Below are 25,677 nucleotides of genomic sequence, written 5' to 3'. Positions count from 1 at the left end.
TTTAAGGAAGTGGAAAAATCTCCCATGCTCCTGAATTGGGAGGATTAACTGCCCAAGCTACCTACAAATTCAATGTAATATCAATCAATATTCTGGTAATAATTTTCAAAATGCTTTCTTGCAGCTTTTCAAATGTATGTACATTGTTATATCACCCTACTCTGCAACAATGCATGACAGCTTCTTATTTCTCTCTAACCTGAAATTAGTACCAATTGATTACCCATTCCCAGTCCTTTCCTTTCTCCATTCTCCCCAGCATGGGTTATCTACTATTCTACTCTCAATTTCTGTGAGATTGGCTTTTTATATTTCATCTATAAGCACAATCATGTGGTTCTAGTATTTTACTGCCTGATTTATACCAGTTAATATAATAAATTTCAGTCAGTCTACGTTGCCACAAAGGATAGATTTCCTTCCATTCTCTTTTATGTTTGAACAGGATATGGTGGTGTTGTATGCTTGCTCTATAGGATGTATAACACCAACATGTGGCTAATTTGCTTGCCAGTCCTGCTGCTTGAACTCAGGGCCTGGGCACTGTCCCTGAGCCTCTTTGTGATCAAGGTTAGCAATCTACCTCTTGAGCCACAGAACCATGTCCAGGAACTTCTTTTAAATGGGGGAATGAACCAGTAAAATTACAAGTGTACATAAATGTATTAAGTGAAATATAGAAGATTCAAGTGAGAACTCGGTAAATTCCTTAGAAAGACAAAATCGAAGTTTAATAAAATAACAATTTGGGAGCAGGTACTTGAAAGGGATGGAACAGGGTCAAGGGGAGAGGTATAGAAAATTGAACAGAAATGGGAAGAATGCAGTCAACAATTCATTGTATATACTACAAAATTAATGATGAGGGAAGGTGTGGGTAGGGGAGTGGTTGAGAATGTTGCAAGGGGTAATATTGATCAAGACACATTATACTCATAAACTGCTTTGTTAAATGGCAACTCCTTTGTAAAACTACTTAAATAAAACAAAATTTAAAATAATTTTTTAAAAAATAATCCCAAGCCTCCCATATCTAAAAGCACATCATTGGCACTAAGTGCCTCACAGGTAAGCTATTTGCACCAGAAATGGCATATGGCATGAATACACTAGAGGCATGGGAAAAGCCTTTTGGAAATAACCATAACTTCTCTAAACATCTCCTGAGGATCCTGGTGGTGATAGATGTTAGGTCCTTAGGCTAGGAGTGTCAATCACTGCTACCACTGGGATCTGAACCCATACAGTCTTCAAGCTGTTTTATATGTACCTAGACTCCTACGATGAAATTATTTGTATCTGTTTTCATGGTTTGGGATCCATTTCTCCATCACAATTTAATTCTTGAAAAATAAATATAATTTTGATCACATGCAGAGGTGTAAAAAATCTAGCAGTGCATTTGTATTACTAGTACATTTCTACTTTGTTAATCAGATTAGAAATGAAAGAAATCTGATTAATTAGTACTTGAAGTCATAATCAAAGCACTAAGTAAGGGTCTAATAATAAAGTACTCTAAATTCAGACAAAATATCCAAAAGCAAATAATCAGCTTTTGATTGTTCAACATCCAATTTCTAGATAATAATATGATCTTGGTTACCAACACTGCATTTTCCTATATCAAAATTAACCACCTCTTCAATTTACATATCCATAATTGAGTAAATATAGATGTAATTTAACTTAATAATTTGCTTAGATCTTGATATAATTAAGCCTAATTTAAAAAGGACATTTCTTAGGCAGGCACTGGAGGCTCACTCCTGTAATTCTAGCTTCTCAGGATCCTGTGATCTGAAGATCATAGATTGAAGCCTGCCTGGGGAAGGAAAGTCTGGGAAACTCATCTCCAATGAACTACCCAGAAAAATCCAGAAGTGGCACTCTTTCTCAAGTACTAGAGTGCTAGCCTTGACCAGGTTCAGGGATAGCACCCAGGCCCTGAGTTCAAGCCCCCAAAGTGCCAAAAAGGTGGGAGGCATTTCTTCAAATATCTACTGAGAGATAATATAGAATATACATACATACACATATGTACAAATAGAGTGACATAGAGTGATAACATGTTTGCAATTACACAACTTTTGAGAGGACCTGAGGTTAGGTAAGGAAAAGAATGCTAGAAAGTGAATAATGCAAAAATGCATTACATCAGTGGGTAAATCTGGCAAAATCAAGTGCAAAGGTAGTTTTTAAATAAAGAGTGTAGATATTAAAGTACCATACAAAATGTGCAATATAAAATCCTGCTGCCATTTTGAGCAATAATGGGACAGAAAGTGACAAAAAGTAGAATATATAAGGTGAAAATATTTTACATACACAGGGGAAAACAAACAATAGAGCTTGTGATAGGTTTGGGAGAAAGGGAGAGAGATAAGGAAGAATTATGAAAGGTGTGAATCTTATCAAGGTATTACATATATATATATATATATATATGTCAAAATGAAACACCCTTGTATAACTGGTCAGTGCTTATCAAAGTATGGGATAAAGGGACTTTAATTATAAACAAATGAAAGTATCATTAGTTAAAATGTGTAAGACCTGAGGAAAATAATTGCAAATGTCACAATAAAAATGTTTAAATAACTATTGTTGCTGATGTGTTGTTATGTATTTTAATTTCTTTTCTAAGTTTCTGAATGTCTCAGAGAGATGCATGTTACTAAATATTAGAACAAGTCCATATGTTACTTTACCTACTTAGAAAAGAGGAATTAGTTTCACCATTCTAAAAACAGTGCTGACCACCAAACAGAGGCTAACTTTCAAATGTGTGAATTAGTGGACATAGTCCCAAATGCACATTTATGACATTCTAATTCTTGAGGATATATTCCTGAAGGGTATATACATATAAAAAATTACACTGCTACTTTCCTTTGTTTAAAAATCTTCAAAGAGAGTGGAGTTGGTTTTCTTTTTCAAATTAAAAATGATAGAGTTGTGAATAACTGCTTTATTGTAACACATATGCCACAAAATCTGAAACAATTGACAATTAGAAGCACAGATATTCATAGCAAACTTCTGAGATAACAAATTATGTTGAAACTTCATTTTCGGAATTAATCTTTCCTAAATTGTTTTGCAAAAATTCTCTTGATTGCTTGCTAAAGTGGTAGATGCCTGGAATTTACCTCAGACTTAGAAAATTAAAATAAGTGATAATAAAGTCAAGTAATCTGTAGTTTACTGGATATTCCAGGTGATTCTCATTAATAGTAAAGTTTTAGAATGATTACTTTGGTCTAATGCTTTCTAAATCTTTGCTCTTGTCTAACCTTTCACCCAGCTTGCAATTCCTAATCAGTTGTCAATCCCTTACAATATTATTTAAGAAATAAAATTATATTGAGCTAGCCACAGAATTAGACACTAGGGATAAAAGATAATTAAATTGTAAACCCTGTCCTTAAGGAATACCCTTATGAAGCGATTAATAAAAGCAGACTATTCTAATGAAATAAGGATTTTTCTTATGATAGAATAGGTCCTATGGTCAATGGAACTATCAAATCAGGCTCTCTAAACTTTTATAAGGCCAAAACACAGGACCACTGCCCAAAGAAGGTTATTAGAAATATTTCTAAAAGAAGAGAAGCAATAAACTAGCATAAAAGTTATAAGAATTATATTGAAGGTAGAGCAAATATTGAAATGTAAAATTTTGTGGTAGAAAAACTTAACAATCACTTTCACAAGTATCAGTGAGATATTGGTAAGCAAAAAGTAATTTTGGAGACATAATTAAAGAAATAATTAAAGAAAATTTTTATTAAGAAATACTTTTAGGGGCTGGGGATATAGCCTAGTGGCAAGAGTGCCTGCCTCGGATACACGAGGCCCTAGGTTCGATTCCCCAGCACCACATATACAGAAAACGGCCAGAAGCGGCGCTGTGGCTCAAGTGGCGGAGTGCTAGCATTGAGCGGGAAGAAGCCAGGGACAGTGCTCAGGCCCTGAGTCCAAGGCCCAGGACTGGCCAAAAAAAAAAAGAAATACTTTTAGGAGATTGCTGAATAATCCAAATGAAATATAGGCCATGAGCTCCAGTGTAGGATTCCCACATATAAACCCATATGTCTCTGGGTCAGCTGATTTTTCAGAAAGGTGTCAACCATATACACTGCAGAAACAATGGGAAAATAGTTCTATTTTTAATATATGATATTTGGGGAATTATATGTACCCATGCAAGTTATAAAAACCAAAAGTACCATTATAGCTGAATGAATAAAAAAATATGGTACACACACATTCAGAAACAATGGAATAGTATTACCCCTTATGAAGTAGAAAATTTATCATCTATGATGACATAGTAAAACCTGAAGGGCATTATGTGACATGTGTATGTTACAGGATACAAGAAGTAAAAATACTGTATAGTCTCCCATACTTATGGAATCTAATAATTTCCAATCCATATAACTCAAAAATACAATGATTGTTTCCAGGGGCTAGGTATATATTACATGGGGAAATAATAAGGAAGAGAAAATTCCAATTATGCAAAGCAGGTACATCTTAGAGGTCTGCAACATACAAAGACAAGAAAAAGCCAATCATAGAATAATCTCTGTAGATACAGGAAAATCATTTACCAAATATGACATACTTTCAAGATAAAATTCCTGAAGACACTAAAAGTAGGAGGTTTAAAAGGGGGAGGGGGAGGGGGGATTGAGGGACGAGGTAACAAACAGTACAAGAAATGTATCCAATGCCTAATATGAAACTGTAACCTCTCTGTAATTCAGTTTGATATTAAAATATATATATAAAAAAGTAGGAGGTTCATACTTGAGCATAATAAAAGCTATTTATGACAGATATATAGGCAACATTATATTGACTGTGGGAAAATTGAAGTTATTTCTAATGAAATTAAAAATAAGGCAAAATTTTCCATCATAACCACGCCGATAAAATGTAATGCTTGATTTCCTAGCCAAAGCAATAAGGCAAGAGTAAAAACTACATTAAGAAAGATTTGACAAGCACTCAAAAATGTGGCAGGATACAAAATCAGTATAACAAACCAACAGGAAACTTCTAGTAAATGAAGTCATAAAAGTAATTTCACTTACTATAGCCCCAAAATACACATTGGGATAAACTCAGATGTAAAAGACTTGTAGAGTCCTAATTATAATAGGATTAAAAAACTGTCAAAGCCAGGCTCCAATGCCTTACCCCCATAATCCAATTGTTCAGGATGTTTAGAACTGGAGAACCGTAGTTCAAATTCAGCTTGGATATAAAATTCTGGGGGACTCTGTCTCCAACTAAGAGGAAAAAAACAGGATAGGAGTTATATCTTAACTGGTAGCCCAAGTGATAAATCCAAGCTGCAAGAGGGAAATCCAGTGCGAGTAGGATACCCTTAGGTCAAGAACCAGTATTAACCCACAAACATACAAAGACAAAATAGAAAACGCAGAATACACTAAAACATGAGAAGACTTCCATTGTTCATGGATCAACAAAATAAATATTGTTACAGAATTACCATATTAAAAGTGAAATACAAATTAAATGTATTCCAATAGGAAGAAATGGCATTCTTCACAGCAACAAAAAATCTTGAAATATATATAGAAATACAAAATTCTCCAAGTATCCTCCCCCCAAAAATCCTGAGCTGTAATAGGAATGCCAAAGGTATCAAAATACCTGATTTCAAATTATACTGTAGGCCATACTTACCCCCCACCAAAAAAAGCACAATAATAGCACAAAACCAGACATCTACTTCAATAGAATCAAGCAGAATTATGGAAACATGTCCAAACATATACTGCCAACTGATTCTTGACAAAGGTATCAAAACCATGCATTTGAAAAATGTTTGACTTTTATCAGGATGTTTTCTATCAGTAGCACTTATGAAGATGTTTAACAAGTGTTTATGAGAAAACTAAATGTTTACATATAGAATACTCAGTTAAGTCTAGCTACAGATTTCTTATTTTGTACAAAACTTCAAATGGAACAAAGAACTTAATGTAACACCTGAAACACTGACTTTACTACAGGGCAAAGGAATGCTTTGACATAGGAGGCATAAGCAAAAACCTTGTCAATAGGACTTCAATATTTTAGAAAATGAAACCAAGAATTGAAAAATAAGATTACATAAAAGTCGAAGCTTCTGTACAGCAAAAGGAAAACAGGAGTGAAGTAAACATCCAACAGAATAGAAGCCTGTGCCATATATTTATCTGACAGTGTAATCTTGTCTAGAATACAGAAAGAACATTAAAAATTAAATAAATGAAGACTTAATACTCTAACTAACAAATGGGCAAGGTAACCTAACAGATACTTTTTAAAAGAAGAATTAAGAAATATATGAGCTATTGTGGTCCTCTGCTACGACTATCCTAGACCTATACTAATTATTACAAATGAGGAAAACCTTGGAGCCTATGTTTCTTTTTGTCTGAGTTATACCACTTAATGTAATTTTTTCCAAGTCTTTCCATTTCCTTATGAATGGCACAATATTGTCCATTTTGATGGATGATACACTGTGCATATATACCACATATACTTGATCATTCATCTACTGAGTGGCATTGGGGTTGATTTCATATCTTAGCTATGGTAAATAGTGCTGCAGTGAACATGGCTGTGCTGGTAGCTTTAGTGTGACCTTGTTTGTGACCCTTAGGGTAAATGTCCAAGAGTGGGGTTGCTGGATCATAGGGAAGCTCTATGTTTAGTCTTTTGCAGAACCTCCATACTGCTTTCCACAGTGGTTGACCAGTTCATATTGCCACTAACAGTATAGTCACAGTCCCCTTTGGCCACATCTCCATCAGCATCTGTTATTATTTGCATATATGACCATATAAAATTATGTTAATCCAAATGAACTCCAAGATATGGAAACAAGAAGGTTTATTTGCTTTCTTTTTTTAATGTACTGTGTGAAGTTCTTTCTTCCTTAAAAATTTTTTGCCTTGGGTTTATCACCTGTTGTCACTGTTTTTGATTTTGGTACCTGTGTCTTCTATATACATTTTTCTGATTTGGGAGGGGGAAGGGGAACAATAAAATGGTGAGACAAAGGAGAAAGGATGAACCAATGCAACAGCAATACTCATGAGACACTATGTTGGAAATGAACTTCACAACTTTGGGGCAAGGAAGTGAGGGGAGGAAAAGTGGGAGAAAATAAGGTGGGACAACACTGTTGGACAAGAAATGTACTAATTACTTTATTTACATAACTGTAACCCCTCTTTCTATACATCACTTTTATAATAAAATAAAGTATTATTAAAAATATATATATTCAACATGCTTTGACATCAGGGAAATGCAAATCAAAATTACCTTATGATTTAATCTTACCCATTCAGAATCACTATCCTCAAGAAAACAGACCAAAGCAAAACTATCAAGTATGTGGGAAAATGAATACCTATGCATTGCTGGTAGGAATGTGAATGAATCACGTTACTATGGAATCCATATGGAGATTCTGCCAAATAATTAAAAGCACAGCTTCCTCATGGTCTAGCAATACTACGTCTGAATGTATACTGAAAAGAATCAATGTCAGCTTACTGCACTATTATCTATAATCTTACATTTATTGCAGCACTATTCAAAATAACCAAGCTGTGAAATCAGCCTAGGTGTCCACTACTGGATGTACAGATAAAGAATATATGGTACAGCTTTAGAATCTGGCATCATTTAAATAGATGTCACTAATTCTTAATTACATGTCATGGAATTTATAATGGAAAACATAATTCCATATAGCAATTGGAGGGGCAGAAAAATCTAGTAAATTATAAGTAAATTTGTGTTCACATTTCCACACATTGTCCATGATTTGTGGCCTGTATGTATTTTCAGGGCATACCCTACCAGGAATATAACTTTGCTATTAAGTATGTTCATATTATATTTAGTCTTCAAGGTCAAGTTCACATTTTCTTTTGTGCTTTTCTGGCTTAATTAATTCAGCTAGAGGATATCTTTTCTTTCTCATTTCACATCATCTATATATTTTAAGGATATATATTTTAAGGAAAAACAGCATTTTCTACAAAATATTATTACTTCCTGTGCTTGTATATGACTTCAGCAAGCAGTAAAATCTTTGAGGATGGACGTTTTTGTGTAATTCTTTTTTTTTTTTTTTTTTTTTTTTGCCAGTCCTGGGCCTTGGACTCAGGGCCTGAGCACTGTCCCTGGCTTCTTTTTGCTCAAGGCTAGCACTCTGCCACCTGAGCCACAGCGCCCCTTCTGGCCGTTTTCCATATATGTGGTGCTGGGGAATAGAACCGAGAGCTTTATGTGTAGGAGGCAAGCACTCTTGCCACTAGGCCATATTCCCAGCCCTGTGTAATTCTTTTATCTCACATGGTATATATTATACATAGTGCCATGCATTTATTAGGGAATCAATTACTTCTCTATAAAAATGTATTTCAACAAAAATAAAAATCTAAATTCTTCAAATAGATATCTACCACCTGTTTTCATTTTTTAACCTTATTTATTTATTTTTGGTCTTAGTGCTTCAACTCAGGACCTGGGCTCTAGACCACTTTGAACCACAACTACACTCTACTTTTTTTTTTTTTTTTTTTGGCCAGTCTTGGAGCTTGGACTCAGGGTCTGAGCACTGTCCCTAACTTCTTTTTGCTCAGGGCTAGCACTCTGCCACTTGAGCCACAGCGCCATTTCTGGCCATTTTCTCTATATATCGTGCTGGGGAATCGAACCAGGGCTTCATCTATACGAGGCAAGCACTCTTACCACTAGGCCATATCCCCAGCCCCCTACACTCTACTTCTTTGAGTGGTTAGTCTGGCTTCAAACCACAATGCTCAAATCTCAGCTTCCTGGGTAGCTAGAATTACAGGTATGAACCACCATTGCCGGGCATGTTTTAACTTTAATAAGAAATATATATGTAGACAAAAGTACTGGCTTTAAAATGGACATCTCACCCCCACATTCTTTTCTCTTTTTTGTCAGTCGTGGGGCTTGAACTCTGAGCCTGGGCTCTGTCCCTGAGCCTCTCTGTGCTCTATGCTAGCACTCTACCACTTGAGCCACAGCACCACTTCTGGCCTTTGCTGTTTATGTGGTCCTAAGGAATCAAATTCAGGGCTTCAAGCATCATAGGCAAGTACTCTACAACTAAGCCACATTTCCAGCTCCCTGGCATTCTTTTAATTTGTACTTTTGCTACTATTTGTGTATTTCAGAAGACAATAAGCTAAGTTACCATTTTGTTCAGGAAGAATTTTTTTGTTCTCATGGTATGCCATTCCTAAATCTGTCTCTATTACTGTGTTTTAATAATTACCTTCAGCATTGCATAACAAGTTCCCAATGCTTTCACAGCTATTATGCAATCGTTTGTCAACATGCTTAGGGATAGTCTACTCATTATGAGAAAGGCTAGTAAATAATTTCTTTTCTACGGCTAACACATGCCTTTTGTGCTTTATTTTTTGCTTAGAAAAATCTTCTCATGTTTGTTAGCAGGCTTTGTTTTAATTACCTGTGTTGTTTGGAAAGCACATGATTTATTCTTTGATCACAGGAAATAAGGATATGCTTCAAAGGGAAAACATTCACCCAGTCTAAGAAGGCACAGGTGTACTTAGGCTGAAGCCAAAATATGGATAAGGACAAAAATGCATAGAAGGTGAATTTTTGGAAAGTAGATGAGTTTTCAGGAATTTATTATTACATCTTCACTCTATAGACTTCCTCCTTCGGATACAACATGCCTTGATGGAAGAATTAGTAATTGATGGTTGGTTTTACAATAGGAGTTAATAGGAAAAGAAAGGATGGCATACCTTTATTCATTAAGACATCCTTGGGATTTAAATTAAGCAATTTCAAAATGGCATTTTCCGTTTCTGGATGTTGTTCAAGTTTTTATGTGCACATTTGTTAATGAACATATGGCACAAGCATATGCATAGCTGAAAATAGTGCGGAGATTTTCTTTATTACATGTAAACTAGTCAGTTGAATACTTCCAAAAAGCGAGGTATCTGTTTCATAGAGTACTAGGAAGAGACTTCAGAAGTCATTTCATTCAAACACTTAGCTTTGCTTTTAGAAAAAGCATGTGCTATGTCAGACAGAAATAATTCCCAGTGAACCCCCACACCTTTCCTGTACATGAATATGCCTAGTTCTTATTAATTATTTCTTTTAACTTTTTTTGTTGGGTCAAACTAATTTTTCTACCTTTTCTTATATAATTCTCTGGTATAAAATACATGTTCTATAGTCATTCGTCCTTAAGGTTTTATGATGCCTACATAAGCTAAGAAAGCCGAATGTTAACCAGTAAGTGTCTTCCTCCGGGATATAGTAAAAGTCTGAGAAAGCTAAGGCAAGCAACTTTGCTTGCTTAAACAGCAGGCATTCTCTTTTCGTCATCCTTTCTGAAACAGCTGTAATACGAAGGTCAGATCTGGCTAGCGCCATCATTAGCCACATGGCAACTTGTACTATCTGGCATCTTATCTTGATGGGTGTGCCTGAATTCCTAGAGGAAGGGAAGTCCCATCTCCAGGTAATGGGAGTTCCTGAATCCCTAGAGACAGGGGTGGGCACTTGGCCTACAGGTTACTGTACCTGTCAGTCAAGTGCCTGGATCTGGGGGCATCCTGTGACCCAGCATTCTGACCTGCTCCCTCCAATTCCAGTGACACCATAGCTCAGGTGCCATGATGCCGTGCTACTTGTCTCCATATTCGCATCCTGTGTCCTATCTCCTGGCTCATCTCCGATCACCATGGCATCACATGTCACCTCTCCATTGGAGCTGGATTGGTTTGTTGGTTTGGTTTTTATTCTTTCTTCCCTCTCTGTCCTGTTTCCTGACAGTGTTTAGGGTATTTGTGGGCTTAAGGCATTTGTAACAACTTGCTGCCTGCAGACTGCTAATGCTCTAATAAAATCTGCAAGATTCAATCCTTCAATATGTGGCTTCTTGTATAATCTATACATATAGAACACAACCACTATTGATCAAACCCTGCAAACTAATAAGTTAAGGAAACCGAATCTATCATTTTACATGGTCATAAATATTCTACGTAAATCAGAAAAGAATTTCATTCTTCTAAGAAAGTAATTGGTTGTGACCAAGAGGATATAAGAAATTTGCTTTCAAGCTAATGAAAAATATATCTTAATCTGATAAAAAAAAGTGAGTGATGTATGAAAAATATTTTTCATTGTCTTTCTTGTGCTTTATTTTTTTTCTTATTTATTGTCGAAGTGATGTACAGAGAGGTTACAGTTTCATACGTTAGGCCTTGGGTACATTTCTTGTACTAATATAACCATGACATCATGAACCGTGAGATACTATAGCCATTACCTAACTATGAGGAGAAGTCACAGAAAATCAGAAGAACAGACTCAGTGAAAAATAGAAATCCAGCAACTCAGTATGAAATGTCCATTTCTGTATTTATATTGACTTTTAAAAACTTGCATGTACTTATGGTATATAGCTTAATTCCTTGAAATACGTTTACATTACAGGATAAGTAATTAAGGTGGTTAAAAGATTTATTACCTCATATGGATAATACTTTATGTTGGGAACAGTTAAATATCTATTTTGATTGTTTAGGAAAAACTTTTATAGAGTTTTCTAGGACAAATTTTTAATCAGTAAACTATGGCATATGAACAAACAAGACCATTAATACAAATACCTTCCCCAACTGTACAATAAATATTTGATTTTGGAAGGTGCATTTCTTGAACTAAATATAAAAACACGGTATGACCACAAGGCAAAGGTGAAAGAAAAATTACACAAAACGGAATAACATAATAAGGGAACTAAACTGTTTATTATCAGTAACATAATACATGTCACACACACAAACACACACACACACACACACACACACATATATATATATATATATATATATATTCAAGATGCTAGAGCTCAGTAAATCTCAGTTGTAATCAGAAAGGCAATTACATTGGGAAAAGTTCACTGAGTTTTCCTGATGGGAGGAGAATGTTAGGAGCAGTTATCTGCAGGCCTGTCTTCCTATGCAGCACTGGGGGCATATTTTTCAGTCACAGAGAAGAGCCTCCATATTCTGCATGACTGACAGACACATTTTACTGATCACCATAATAAAGTAACATTGTGGAAAATAATTCTGGTTTCTATGGACTGTTGGATAATGAGAAGATCACTGATATCTTTTTAAAAACAGTGTTTGGGTCAAAGAAGAAAGAAAACTTAAAGGTAATATTTATGAAGTTAAGTGAAAATTGTAGATCACACTATAATTTGAAGCATACCAATATGAAATACTGAAATATAATATTTTTCAAAATATCTTTTTGTAACATTTTTCTGTGATAACATAAGCTATTTATTTTTTCATAAATATTAATACAGTTTTACTTTTATAATTGGATGTAGATTATTTCTAGGCATATTTAGTTCTTTGGGGCACAACTCTAATCAAAATAAAGTAAATGAAAGAAACACTTAGCAATTTACACACTAACTTTTCAGATCCCTTAACCTCAGTCCTCTCCTTCAACATTGACAAAACAAACTTCCTTTTCAAAAAACATTTTGTAGTAGCACTGAATATTTAGTTTTGGATGAAATTTTGGTGAGGGAAACAAAATTGAGGGTGAGAAGTCTATGTGTCACCCAATGTAAGACAGATTGGAAATGTAAGTCCTAGGGTACCAAAATAAAGTATTGGCTTATTCTTTTTAAAAGCTGAAGGAGAAAGATTATGTTCAAGACCAGACTAGGCTACGTAGTGAATGAAGCTTGTGTCAAACATCCACAAAAATAATAAGTAGCAACAGGAAAAAAAAAACACTTGATTTTGTATTGAAAGATTTCCTATTTATTGTTAAATTCTGTAATTTGGGTAGTTTTTGTGTTGGTCAAAAAAAACCTAACACACATAATGGACATTTTTCATTTAGAATCATGTGAATGTTTTTGGTTTATTGGTTGGTTGGTTGGTTGGTCGGTCATGAGGCTTGAACTCTGGGCCTGGGCACTGTCCCTGAACTCTTTGGCTTAAGGCTAGTGCTCTACCACTTGAACCACAGCACCCATTTGGGTTTTCTGGTGGTTAATTGGGGATGAGTTTCACATACTTTCCTCCCTCAGCTGGCTTTGAACCACAATCCATGATCATGATCTCAGCAATCACGTGAATTTTTTACATGAATTTTTCTAAAAAGATTGTTATATTTCCTACTTTGAGTTTTTCTTTGTGTTTTAAAGCTGTTCTATAACATATCAAATTGTGCAGAAGGAAAAAAAAGGCTATCTCTTTAGGACTTTACTTGAAAAGTCTAGGAAACATAAATCAGTAGATATGAGCATATGTAGCACCTAGGGCTCAGATAAGAATCTGGAACTCTAACATTCCAACAGAAAGAAGCAAAGTTCCTGAAATAAATAGTTGTATGAAGGGGAGAAATGTGTTGAATGAGCCTGACATCTCTTAGATGGGAAATCTAGGAAGCTAGAAAATATTAACAGAATTATATGAGAGGACTCACAAACCAACAGTAATTAGATCCCACTACCCTAAGGTTGGACAATTTGAGCATTAACAGGGAATTTAGCTCTTTTACTGAACATGAAATGTTTAAATTGATTTTTAAAATTTTCAAATTGATTTACAGAAAATTTTATCATTGATAACATTTTGTATATTTTAAGGACTTTAACCATTATTCTGAACAGTAGATCATTAAAAGTAGATCATGAAACATTTGCCCTATTTTTCTTGTATTAATTATATTTCAGAGCCTTAGGAGATCTGTTCTTTGCATATATTCACATACATTATGTAGGAGCGACTTAACAGCTTCAGACCTAGGACTTCATGGTATACCCTATAATGATCCCAGAATATGGGAAGACACGTAGTCTTATGAGGAGCTGCCAGTTTTTATTAATTTTTTTTCAATATTGTCAAAGTGTGGTACAGAGGGGTTGCATATGTAAGGCAGTGAGTACATTTCTCGTCCAACTTGTTACCTCCTCCCTCATTTTTTCCCCCACCTGCCCCCTCCTTCTTTCCCTCTCCCCTCAAGAGTTGTGCAGTTGGTTTACACCAAATGGTTTTGTATATATTGCTTTTGGAATGTTTTTTTCCTCTGTCTCTCAATTTTAATATTCCCTTTCACTTCCCCAGTTCTACCATCCTATCTTCAGAGAGGCCATCATAAATCAGTTTCCCATAACTTCTAGGGTTCTGTCTCACTACTTCTATCATTAGGGTAAAATTTTAGGGTAAAAAAATTGCTCATTACTATGCAAAATTGACTCCTTTGCAACAGGGTATCCAATCACTTCTGCTAGGATTAAGCCCCTTTAGATTCAATGTTGCCCCATAGCCCTTGAGTACTGGAAACCAGACATGAAAAACTGATACAGAAACCTTTGTGATCTATACCAAAATAGAGAGACAAAGGATAAAAAGATAAACCAATGTAACAGCAAAACTTACAAAATTATATAGTATAAACCAACTGTACAACTCATGTGGGGGAGGTGAGGATAAAATGAGGGAGGAGGTAACAATTTGTATAAGAAATGTATGCAATGTCTTACATGTGAAACTGTAACCCTCTATATATCATTTTAACAATAAAGAAATGGGGGAAAAAAGAAACTTTTGTTTGCGGTCTAGGAATATGGCCTAGTGGTAGAGTGCTTGCCTCATATACATGAGGACCTGGGTTCGATTCCTCCACACGCTATATATAGAAAAAAGCCAGAGTGGTGCTGTGGCTCAAGTAGTAGAGTGTTAGTCCTGAGCAGAAAGAAGCCAGAGTCAGTGCTCAGGCCCTGAGTTCAAGCCCCAGGACTGGTGAAAGAAAGAAAGAAAGAAAGAAAGAAAGAAAGAAAGAAAGAAAGAAAGAAAGAAAGAAAGAAAGAAAGAAAGAAAGAAAGAAAGAAAGAAAGAAAGAAAGGAAGGAAGGAAGGAAGGAAGAAAGGAAGGAAGGAAGGAAGGAAGGAAGAAAGAAAGAAAGAATCTTTGTTTCTTCAGTGGCTATTTCTGTTGATCTACAGATTAAGTGTCACTAGGTAGATGAGATGGGGAAAGTTTCGTTTTCTACATATTGTCCCAGATCATAAATGTATAAAGAACGAAAATACCTGACTCAACATTATACAACATTTACTGAAGTGATAAATCTAGGAAGTGATCATTAATTGTTGTCAAAATCACAAATAAAGATCTAAAGGATTACATTCCTCTTGGTAGAATTGCAAAGACCTGACTACAGGAAGAAATTATATATCTTTATATCTACATATATGATATATGAGCAGATTAGTATAAAATTTTATTGGGTGATATTAATGCATGGTAGTGCCATTGAAGGGACAGACCACATTTATAGATCAGAAAAGTAAATATTTTACAGATGCTATTTTTACTTAAATTAAATTTCAATTTTAGTGAGTTGTAATTACAAATGTGCTTGGGTTAATGGAACTTGAAGAACTTCAACTTTATATAAAAATTTAAAATAAAAAATACAACCAAAATTTGCAGAATATGGCATAGTGTTCATGAAGTGAGATACCTATGGGAATTTAATTAAATAAAACTGATAAAATAGAGCTGGTATTGAAGATATGTCAAATAGCACAATATAGTCTATTTACAGATATGAAATAATTGACTATTTCTAAATGTGAAATGAAATATCTACATGAATCTTAAACAAAATCCAATTATAAATGGATTAAGGATTAAAATCTAAAAGCAAAAAAAGTAATTTCAAAGCAATTTATATACAAATATCTTCATGAAATATATTTTAAAGTAAGGCAAAATTAATAAACCTGGGTTTGATTAAAATAACTTTTGAAAACTGAAGGTACCAAACTGTGTGTGTGTGTGTGTGTGTGTGTGTGTGTGTGTGTGTGTGTGTGTGTGTGTTTGCTCATCCTGTGGCTTGAATTTAAGGACTGTATGCTCTCCATGGCCTATTTTGCTCAAGGCTAGTGGCTCTACCAATTGAGCCATGGCTCCATTTCCAGCTTTACAAAGGTTAACTTGAGAAGAGAATATCACTCACAGTCTTTACTGCCTGCACTGGCTTTGAATGGTGGTCCTAAGATCTCAGCCTCATGAGTAGCTATGGTGTGATCTGAGCCACTGGTACTTAACTCCAAAGTGGATATTTTCTCACTCCTAACTTGCTCAGATTCTGGCACTTAATATTAAATTGAAAGAAAGAAGAAAAAACCCTGCCAATGTCCTCTTTTCTCCAACGAGGAAGACATATTTTATGAATCTTCCTTGGACTGACCTTGGGGTTTGGGTTAGATTCCATGGAGAAGTAGGCAATATTTTGGTTTAATAGAAAAGGGAGATCTTTTTCTTCCTTCTTTCCTTTCTTTCCCCTCCTTTCCCTCTTTCTTTGCTATTTATCTAAATAAAGCAAATATATGAATCAAAAGGCATGATTATTATTAAATCCCTCTCAGTATGTATGAGAAAGAATCTGACAATAATGGTTGTTTATTTTTATATAAAATTGTATTTATATAACTAACTCCAAGGTATAGAAACAAGAGAACACTCTTTTTACTTATTTGATTTTTATTTTTTGATGATTTTGTCTTCTTTTCTTTATGTATGGTATATTCATGTGTACATCTTCAGAAGGGTTGGTGGGAAGGTAGAGAAGTTGAGGTTAAAAAATGCATCAGTGGAGCTCAGTGGACACTGATGAAAGTGAACTGTACAATTAATGGATGGAGATAGGAGGGAGGGACTCAGAGAGAATGAGGGAAGAGATGACATTGTGTGAGAGGAAATGGACTCATTACCTGACTCATGTAATTGTAATCACTCTGTACAACACCTTTATTATTATAAATAATTTTTTTAAAAACAATGCTTTCAATAATAACAGAACTCAGCCACTGAGTAAAGGAACTGGTAGCCTAAGCAACACTGAGGGAACAGTGAGGAACAAGTACGGGGTTTCCTTTCAAACAGTATGCCAGATGTAGAGGTGAGAGTCCAAGTGGATGAGAAAGGAGAATAGGAAGAATAAAGGAAACCCACTCCCAGCTGCCAGAAGTTTGATTCTTTTCATAATTTCTTTAGAGTTAGGCCTCACTTACATGTCCAAATATTTAAATATGGACCATTTCAGTGTAATCTGCCAACGTTGACTTAACTAACTTCATGCAAGGGTATTAACCCATTTCCAGCTTTCAGAGGATTCATTCTTTTCTAAAGTGAAACTTGGTGTAAATAGAAGTTATACAGGTTCTATAGCATCTTCACATGTGTGTATTAAGACGTTCAAACATCAAGAAAATTCACCTTTCTAATACTTAAACTTGCTTTATTTTTTTAGTGGGGAAAGTAAAAGAGGAAGTGATAAAAATAATAGTGAAGGCACTAAAATATCTCAATGTGTTTGAAGGCTTGTAGTTCTGGGGTTAATTTAGTGGTTATAGTTGAACAAGAAATGTACTCACTACCTTACATATGAATCTGTAACCCGTCTGTATTACACTTTGACAATAAAGAAAAAAAGAAGACATCAGGGCCTTGCATCAGTATCTCATGAGTCTTTTGGCCTTTCTACGAGGTTGTAATGTTCCTTGCACTGCTTCTAATACAACATTTTCACTGAGAAATACTAGAAGCACTAGTTGACTGGGTATTGATCTGGTGCCTCTGCACTATCTTCCAAGTATGTGCAGAATCCTATATGGGCAGGTGGAAGGAGGACTACAAGTGGAAGAATTACCACACTTCCAGTATAATTGACAAACACAGATATAGACCAATAACACTTTATCCTGAGGATTAACAAACTACACTTAATCAGTACTAGGGTTCTCTTAGCTCAGAAGGAGCGGAATGGCCGATGAGTTGGTAAATACTAGTAACTGAAAATAGGTCAGAACAAAACAGTATGGTGTAAGTACTCTAATAAGCAATTTATTTATATTATGTAATTTATACCCACAGCGAACATTTAAGATTATTTAATATCACAGCCATTTTATATGATAATACTGAGATTCAATGTGTAAGAGATGTCTCATTGTGCTAATTTCATATAGCCATGAAGTGGTATTGTCCAGGCAAAACTCTCCTTATTAAAACTTCATCTTCCTTTCAGAAAAGAGAAATTAAGAGTTCCCTATATTTGTATGTTTATGAATCATGCAGAGTATGCCAAATATCTGTGCCCTTCCTTCTCCAAGTTTTTAAGCGACCAGTCCCTCTTTGATTCTTTCAGGAATGATGATTTTTTAATTCCTTAGGCCTTCCGTGAACCATCTATAATTGGCTTTAGAATGAATTCCAACTCCAAATTCCGCTTTGAATAGCCTATATTTTTAATATCTACAGTAAACCAGGTACTCTTACCACTGATATTTTGAAAAGGGATGGTTGATAAACTTTTAAAGGCTTAGAATACAAAATATGTTGTAATATTTCATATATAGGTAGATTATAATTCTGATTTGTCCTCAATTTCAAGAAAATCCCCAGCCAAACAAACTAGCAAGCAAATGAATCACTTTAATTATAATAAATGACAGTTTCTCTAAATATATTTCAGGCAGTAAATAGCTTCTATTATTGACTTTTGCAAGATTAATTTAAGGAGAAGCCATTCTCAATAAAGTTGGGGAAGCCTAACTGTGAATTGCTATTCCTCTACCACAGAAAACTAGTTTCCAATTTTAAGGCACTTAAACATATATTTATTGCGAAATTATTCATCTTGCAAATTATCTTCTACATAGTGGCTCATTGACTAAATTTAAGATAGCAATCTTCTATAGTGTGGATAGAATAAACCTGGGTTAGATCAGAAGAAAAAAATGGTACTGCTTTTCTAGAATTACACTATTATATCCACTATTAAAATTAGAAATGAAAAACTTGCTCTCATTTTTCCTTTGGGATGAATTTTTCATCATAGTTACATCTTTATATGTAGCCATAGCTAATTAATCATATTAAATTTTCTGAGGGCTGAATAGAGCATAGCTAAAAAAATAGATAGTCTAGATTTCAACCCATGCTTTTTTTGTACTAGCTGTAAGACACTAGGAAAACTGTTCAACATTTCTAGAATCCATACAGATTAACAACTGATTTGAACAGTGAGAAGAATGATTAGTTCAGGTGGGAGAGAATGTGAATGGAGAAAATGAATGAGGATGAATATGGTTGAAGTACTTCATATTCACATATAAAAGTAGAACACTGAAGCCAATCAAAATAGTTTGAAGAGTGGAGATAGGTATAACATAGCAATATAATACATAAAATTGTAAACTGTGCTATATGCTTGTGTGTAAATGTCTACATAAACAGTTAACCTTGTAGAAATAGTTGTGAAACTATAAACCTTTTAAAAAGATAATTGCAATCTATACTTGAGCTTGGAGGTTGTCTTTATTCAGTGAATGGAAGGTTATTGTTTAAAGTAAAGTCATCCTGAAAGACCAGTTGTTGGAGGAGGGAAGGAAGTGGGGGGGGGAATCTTTGGGATATTCAAATACTGATATTTAAGACAGTTGACTTGAGAATATCTAGTTAGACAGAGAAGTCTGTGAAATCTACAAAGGTTGGCAATACTGGTATAATTTAAACAATTGAGAGAAACAGTGTAGATGAATCTAGAAAGATGCAGAGTGTGAATAGGATCAACAAAACAGTTTCCAGGCTTGAATATCTAACTGTTCATTTAGTAGTTGTATACAAGTTTCCAGTTGTATTTCCTATCTATATTATATTACTCATAGTTCTGAAAGGGCCAGTATATATGTTATATGCTATTCCTTCTATTTAATATTCCTTCTCTGTCACCAAGTTCTGCATTTTGTTTCTCTACCTAACTCTTTTTCATTTTTCTATACTCAGCATTAAGTCACCTGGAATACTCTACACATATCTGCACTAGAATAGCTGTTACATGCTGAATTGATTGTCCTCCTCATATCCAAATTATTGTGTTGAACTGTGAATATTCAGTACCTCAAAATGCAGCTGTCTTTGGAGATAGAGCCTTTAACCTTTAAAGAATTAAGTGAGGTAAAACAAAGTCCTGAGGACAGGTTCTGTTCCAGTGTGATAGGAATACTTAGAAGAACAGATTAGGATACAGATACACAAAGGAAAGAACGGATAAAGCTACCAGTAGGAAATGGCTGCCTTGAAGACCAGAAAAAGAGACCTCAGGAAAACACAAATATACTACTATCTTGACTTTGGCCTTTTAGCCTCCAAAACAGTATAAAAATAAATTCCTATTACTTAATCCATTCATTCTATGATAGTCATTCATTACAACTCTAGAAAACTAATGAAGTAATTAAACACATATCTTCGATTGGAATATATAACAGAATGGATTCGTTTCCCTATAGAAACACAGTATTTAATGTACAGTGGAAATAAATGGGGAAAAATATAGAAAATAGATAAAATATCATTTAACTTCATTGCAGAAGACAATTTTGCCATATGTTATAACATGGAAGAACTTGGAAGACATGATTTTAAGTGCAGTGAGTCATAAAAAGAAAAATACACCAGGCCCCAGTAGCTCATGCCTGTAATCCTAGCTACTCAGGAGGAGGATATCTTGTTCAATGCCAGCCCAGGCAGAACAGTCCATGAGACTCTTATCTCCAATGAACCACCAGAAAACCAGAAGTGGTTCTGTGGCTCAAGTGGTAAAGTGCTAGCCTTGAGCTGAAGCACTCAGAGACAGAGCACAGGCCCAGAATTCAAGCCCCCTGAGTGACAAAAAATACAATGTGATTGTACTTATATGAAATATATTTTCTTGAGAAATTCATGTTATCATTACTCTAGGCCACAGTTCAGACAGCAATATTGGTACCAAGAAAATTACAATCCTCCTTCCAGGTGAAGATCTAGATTATTACAAGTATTTATACACAACAGAAAGTAATCTGAGATACTTGTCTAGGAATTTTGCAAATATAAAAAGGCAAATGAGATGTCATGTCTGTAATTTGAATAGTGGATACTGGTAGAAAACACATGCAAATTATGAAATATATTTTTGTTAATTAATTTAATCAACAAATATTATAGAGTGTCTACCTATGGGCTAGATATTGTCCTTGGAACTGAGAATACAGAGGTGAACAAAATACAAAAATCCTTCTGCACAAATAGGCAAAACTTACTCAGTATACCACAAGGTGATGCCCAAGGTAAAAAAAAAATAGATGGATTTATTGCAATTTCCATTAGAGTGCTGGAAAAAAGTTATCACTGACACTGCATTTGAATAATCATCTGGAGATCAACTGTATAGGTGTCTGGGAAGAGGAGATAAAATACACAAAGGTTCAAAAACTTAATTACGCTCAGCATGTAGCATGTGAACAAGAAAGGAGTATTTAGAGGCTAGTATGGGTAGAATAGTATGAATATAGGGAATAATTAGCACAGGTTTTGGCAAGTCACAGCAGAGGATCACAACAGCCCAATAGCCCTTATGAACACATAAGACGATGCTAAGTGAAATGAACTCCATGTTATGGAAACAATTGCTTTATCACTGTTGTAACTACTTGCAACGTGCTATGTGTAACTGTAGCTTCCATTATTGATGATCTTCTTGTATCCCCTTCCTGTGGTTGTACCTACACTATCTCTGTATCTTATCTAAGTATATTGGAAACTGTGTATAATGGTATTAGAACTAGGAAATTGAAGGGGAATACCAAAATCGAGAGACACAGGGTAAAAAAAGATAAACAACTACAAAAACAATACTTGCAAAACTGTTTGGTGTAAATCAACTGAACAACTCATGGGGGGAAGGGGGAGGGGGGAGGGGTATGAGGGAAGAGGTAACAAACAGTACAAGAAATGTATCCAATGCCTAACGTATGAAACTGTAACCTCTCTGTACTTCAGTTTGACAATAAAAAATTTAAAAAAATAAAAATAATGATGGAATTTTATCTCAAAGACCTTCCACATTAGGGATCTCTGTACCTTCCTCTTTTACTTAATTTTTCTTCTTTACACTTATCACCATTTATTAAACAGTCAATCTCACTTATATTTTTGACAAATAAGATAAGGACTGTGTCATCTGATGAAAATCATTACATTTCACCTTACGTAGAATAAAGAGAACTTCAAGATTATATAGAAAAAAAAGTGAAATGTTCTGAGTTGATGAGATATATTATGGGGGAAATCCAAGCACAAAAACTGGAGTAGAGACGTTTTGTAGTAGTAACAGAGACATTGCAAAAATTGTAGGGTTTGGAAGCAGAGTAGGTGTACGATATGAACATCAGACAAATAATAGTTAAAGATGACTCCAGGAAATGTAACTTTCTAAGAAAGGATTGTCTAGCATATGTGAAAAGCTCGGGTTGATCCCAAACATCATAAGTAAACAAAACAAAGCAAAATGAGCCAAAAAAAACCTAAAACAATATAAGTAGTTGGAATCATGTTACTTACCATCATCTGAGACATAAGAAAAATAAGAAATGGAAGATTATCATTAGTTTTGGCTTTTACAAATGTAGTCATCAGGGAGACAATTGATATAGTAAAATATGTGTTGAAATCAGAAAGTATAATCACTCTAAGTATTCAAAATACAAGGCTAGGTGAGGATCATTAAGGAATTAATATAGTTAGAAGATAAAACAAGATGCAAAAATTAAATTTCAGAGAATTTCACACTTTCGGTAGTCAAGAAATAAAGGCATATCTACAAGTTGGAGGCCACCACCACTGCCAAATGTTCCTGACAATTGACAAGCACTCAGTTTAGCACTGTGAGGCCATTTATGCCCTTGAAAAATAGTTTTGGTAGCATATTTATTAAAGCTTGATTGGAATTGATTTTATGGAGAATAGGAGTATAGAATTAGGTTCATAGCTAGAGGGTAATAGGAGTCAAGAGAAAGTTTCTGAGAGGCATACAAAATGAGTTGATTAAAACAAAACAAAAAAAAGAAGAGAGAATGCTACATACTATGCACTTTATCATGAAGCAAACTTTGTTATCTTTCCAGTTAATAAATGAGACAGGGCACAGAAATCTTGGGAACTTCATTTGAGAGTGCTAGAATACGGCATATTCTAATATTCCTTAGGAAGGCAAAGTCAAAGTTGAATAAAATGAACACCAGGAAGTGGGTACTTGAAAGCAGTAGGGTGAGATCAAAGGGAAAAGGACTACCAATGAAGAGAGGAGGAAAAACATGCAGACAAGAATTCAGTGTATAGTCTACAAAATTAAGAAGAGTGAAGGAAGGGGTAGGTAGTGGAGGGAGACATGGGAATGATGAAACATTGTATGCATAAACTACTTTCTTATGTGGCAATTCTTGTACAACTAATGAAAGATAATAAAAGAAGAAAAAGAAAAATTAAGAAGCTCTCAGATTAAATCCGGAATAAAATGAAGTCTGTAATTGAGAAAGAGCATAAACTACTTATCTGTAAGAAAATAGATGAGTATTTCACACGGGGACTTAATTTTGGGACTTAGTCCCAAAAAATTGCAAGCATATCTTCTGCCATGCTGTTTTCATAGGATACCTGATGTGAAGATCCGAAGATTATATATGGCTTTAAAACATGAATAGCATAAATTAGTACTCGTGTCATTAGAAACCAACCTTTCCTTCAAGAAAACTTGGACATCTGTACTACACTATCTATAGAGATTACAGGTGGCTTACTGTTCACTTTCCCTGATGCCATTTACAAAAGCATTCCAAGCAGGTGTATGACAGAAATCAGTGGCTTTATTTTTGTCCTTAATAGGGTTTTTAGTTATTAGTAGAAATTCGTCTCAAATTCACTTTTTTCATCAATATTTTCCATGTAGTCATGTGATTATGTCATATATTCAGCAAAAGTTGCAATACTTGGATTTCTCAAAGTTATTGTTAATGTTTCATGGGTCCTAAAATTGTGATGATCTTTTTTTAATATTGATATCTAAGAAAGCCCCCTGAAAGTCTACTTTCCTTTGCTACTTAAGTCTACTTACTCTGCTGTGTTTGGAGTAAAAGCCTTTCAACATCTAGTCCTACTTTTAAAACACTAAGTTTGTTGCTTTTCAGTTCAACAAAGTAATTTTTGCAATATTTGTTTCAAATATTATATTATTTGATCTCTCTCATACCTCTAGCATGAGACCGTATATCTTGATGAATCTTTGTCTTAATTTCATTATTTTGACCGTAATATAAACTTGTGTGATATTGAATATTGCCTCTAAATCAACTTGTGATGGAACATCTTCCTGTTATTTTTAATTCCTCTAGATTTTTCCAGGGATACTCTAAAACATTTTGGTGGGATGTATTGATTCTATATAGTGAATATACAGTCACTTACAAAAAGTGAAAATCTATTTATATTTCTTGAATAATCCAGTCAAGATGAAAACTGAAAAGGTATTTGATTTATCATCTCTGTCTCAAATCTACACAGAATGAGAAATGTAAATCAGCATTGTAGGCCAGAAGGCATATTTATCTGGAAAGAATATAAATAGGTACTTATAAAAAAAAGCTTTGCAATAGCAAAAAAAACCTTCAATGAGTAAAGTACAAAAGTTAATTTTTCAAATATTTATCACTTACAATATGAATTCTAAGGGCAACAAGTTTTGAAGTTTTAAAAGTTCATTCAGTATGTAATCCATATTTCTAACATATGGTTTAAATTATATTTATTGGTACTTCATTTTTATTTTTTCCTTCTTTATTGTCAAGGTGAAGTACAGAGGTGAAGCTTCATATGCAAGGCAAGTACAATACTTATCCAACTTGCTACCTCCTCTCTCATTTTCCCCCATCTCCTCCTTCTACAGTTCCCCCCCGCCACCATGAGTTGTATGGTTGGTTTACACCAATTCGTTTTGTAAGTATCATTATTGCAATGCTTTGTCTTTTTATCTTTTTTCTCCCATTTTTGTATTCCCTTTCTCTTTCCTAGTTCCAATACACGTCTATACATTATCCAAGGTACTAAGATTACTTACAGCAATAGCAGGAGTAAAACCACAGGAAGGGAATATGAGAGAACAAAAGGTAGAGTTTCACATGGTATGTTGAAATTAAATACAGCAATGATATACTACTTATTTCCATAAATGAAGTTCATTTCACATAGCTATTGAGCTGATGTGCTCTTCTGCTAGGTCTTTCCTAGAGATGTATCAATTATTCCCTATGAGGGAAACCATACGGTTTATGTTTCTTTGGGTCTGGGTCACTTCATTTAGTATAATTTTTTCCAAGTCCTTCCATTTCCTTACAAATGGGGCAATGTCATTCTTTCTGACAGAGGCATAGAATTTCATTGTGTATATGTACCACATTTTCTTGATCCACTCATCTGCTGAGGGGCATCTGAGTTGGTTCCATATTTTAGCAATGACAAATTGTGCTGTGATGAACATCGTTGTGCTGGTGGCTTTTGTGTGGTCTAGCCTGTAATCTTTTGGATAGATGCCCAGAAGTGGGGCTGCTGGGTCCTCGGGGAGTTCTAGGTTTAGCCTTCTGAGGAATCTCCACACTGCTTGCCAGAGTGGTTGAACAAGTTT

Source organism: Perognathus longimembris, chromosome 28 (assembly GCF_023159225.1).
Source record: "Perognathus longimembris pacificus isolate PPM17 chromosome 28, ASM2315922v1, whole genome shotgun sequence".
In the NCBI taxonomy this organism is placed as follows: Eukaryota; Metazoa; Chordata; class Mammalia; order Rodentia; family Heteromyidae; genus Perognathus; species Perognathus longimembris.
This window is presented reverse-complemented; position numbering follows the sequence as displayed.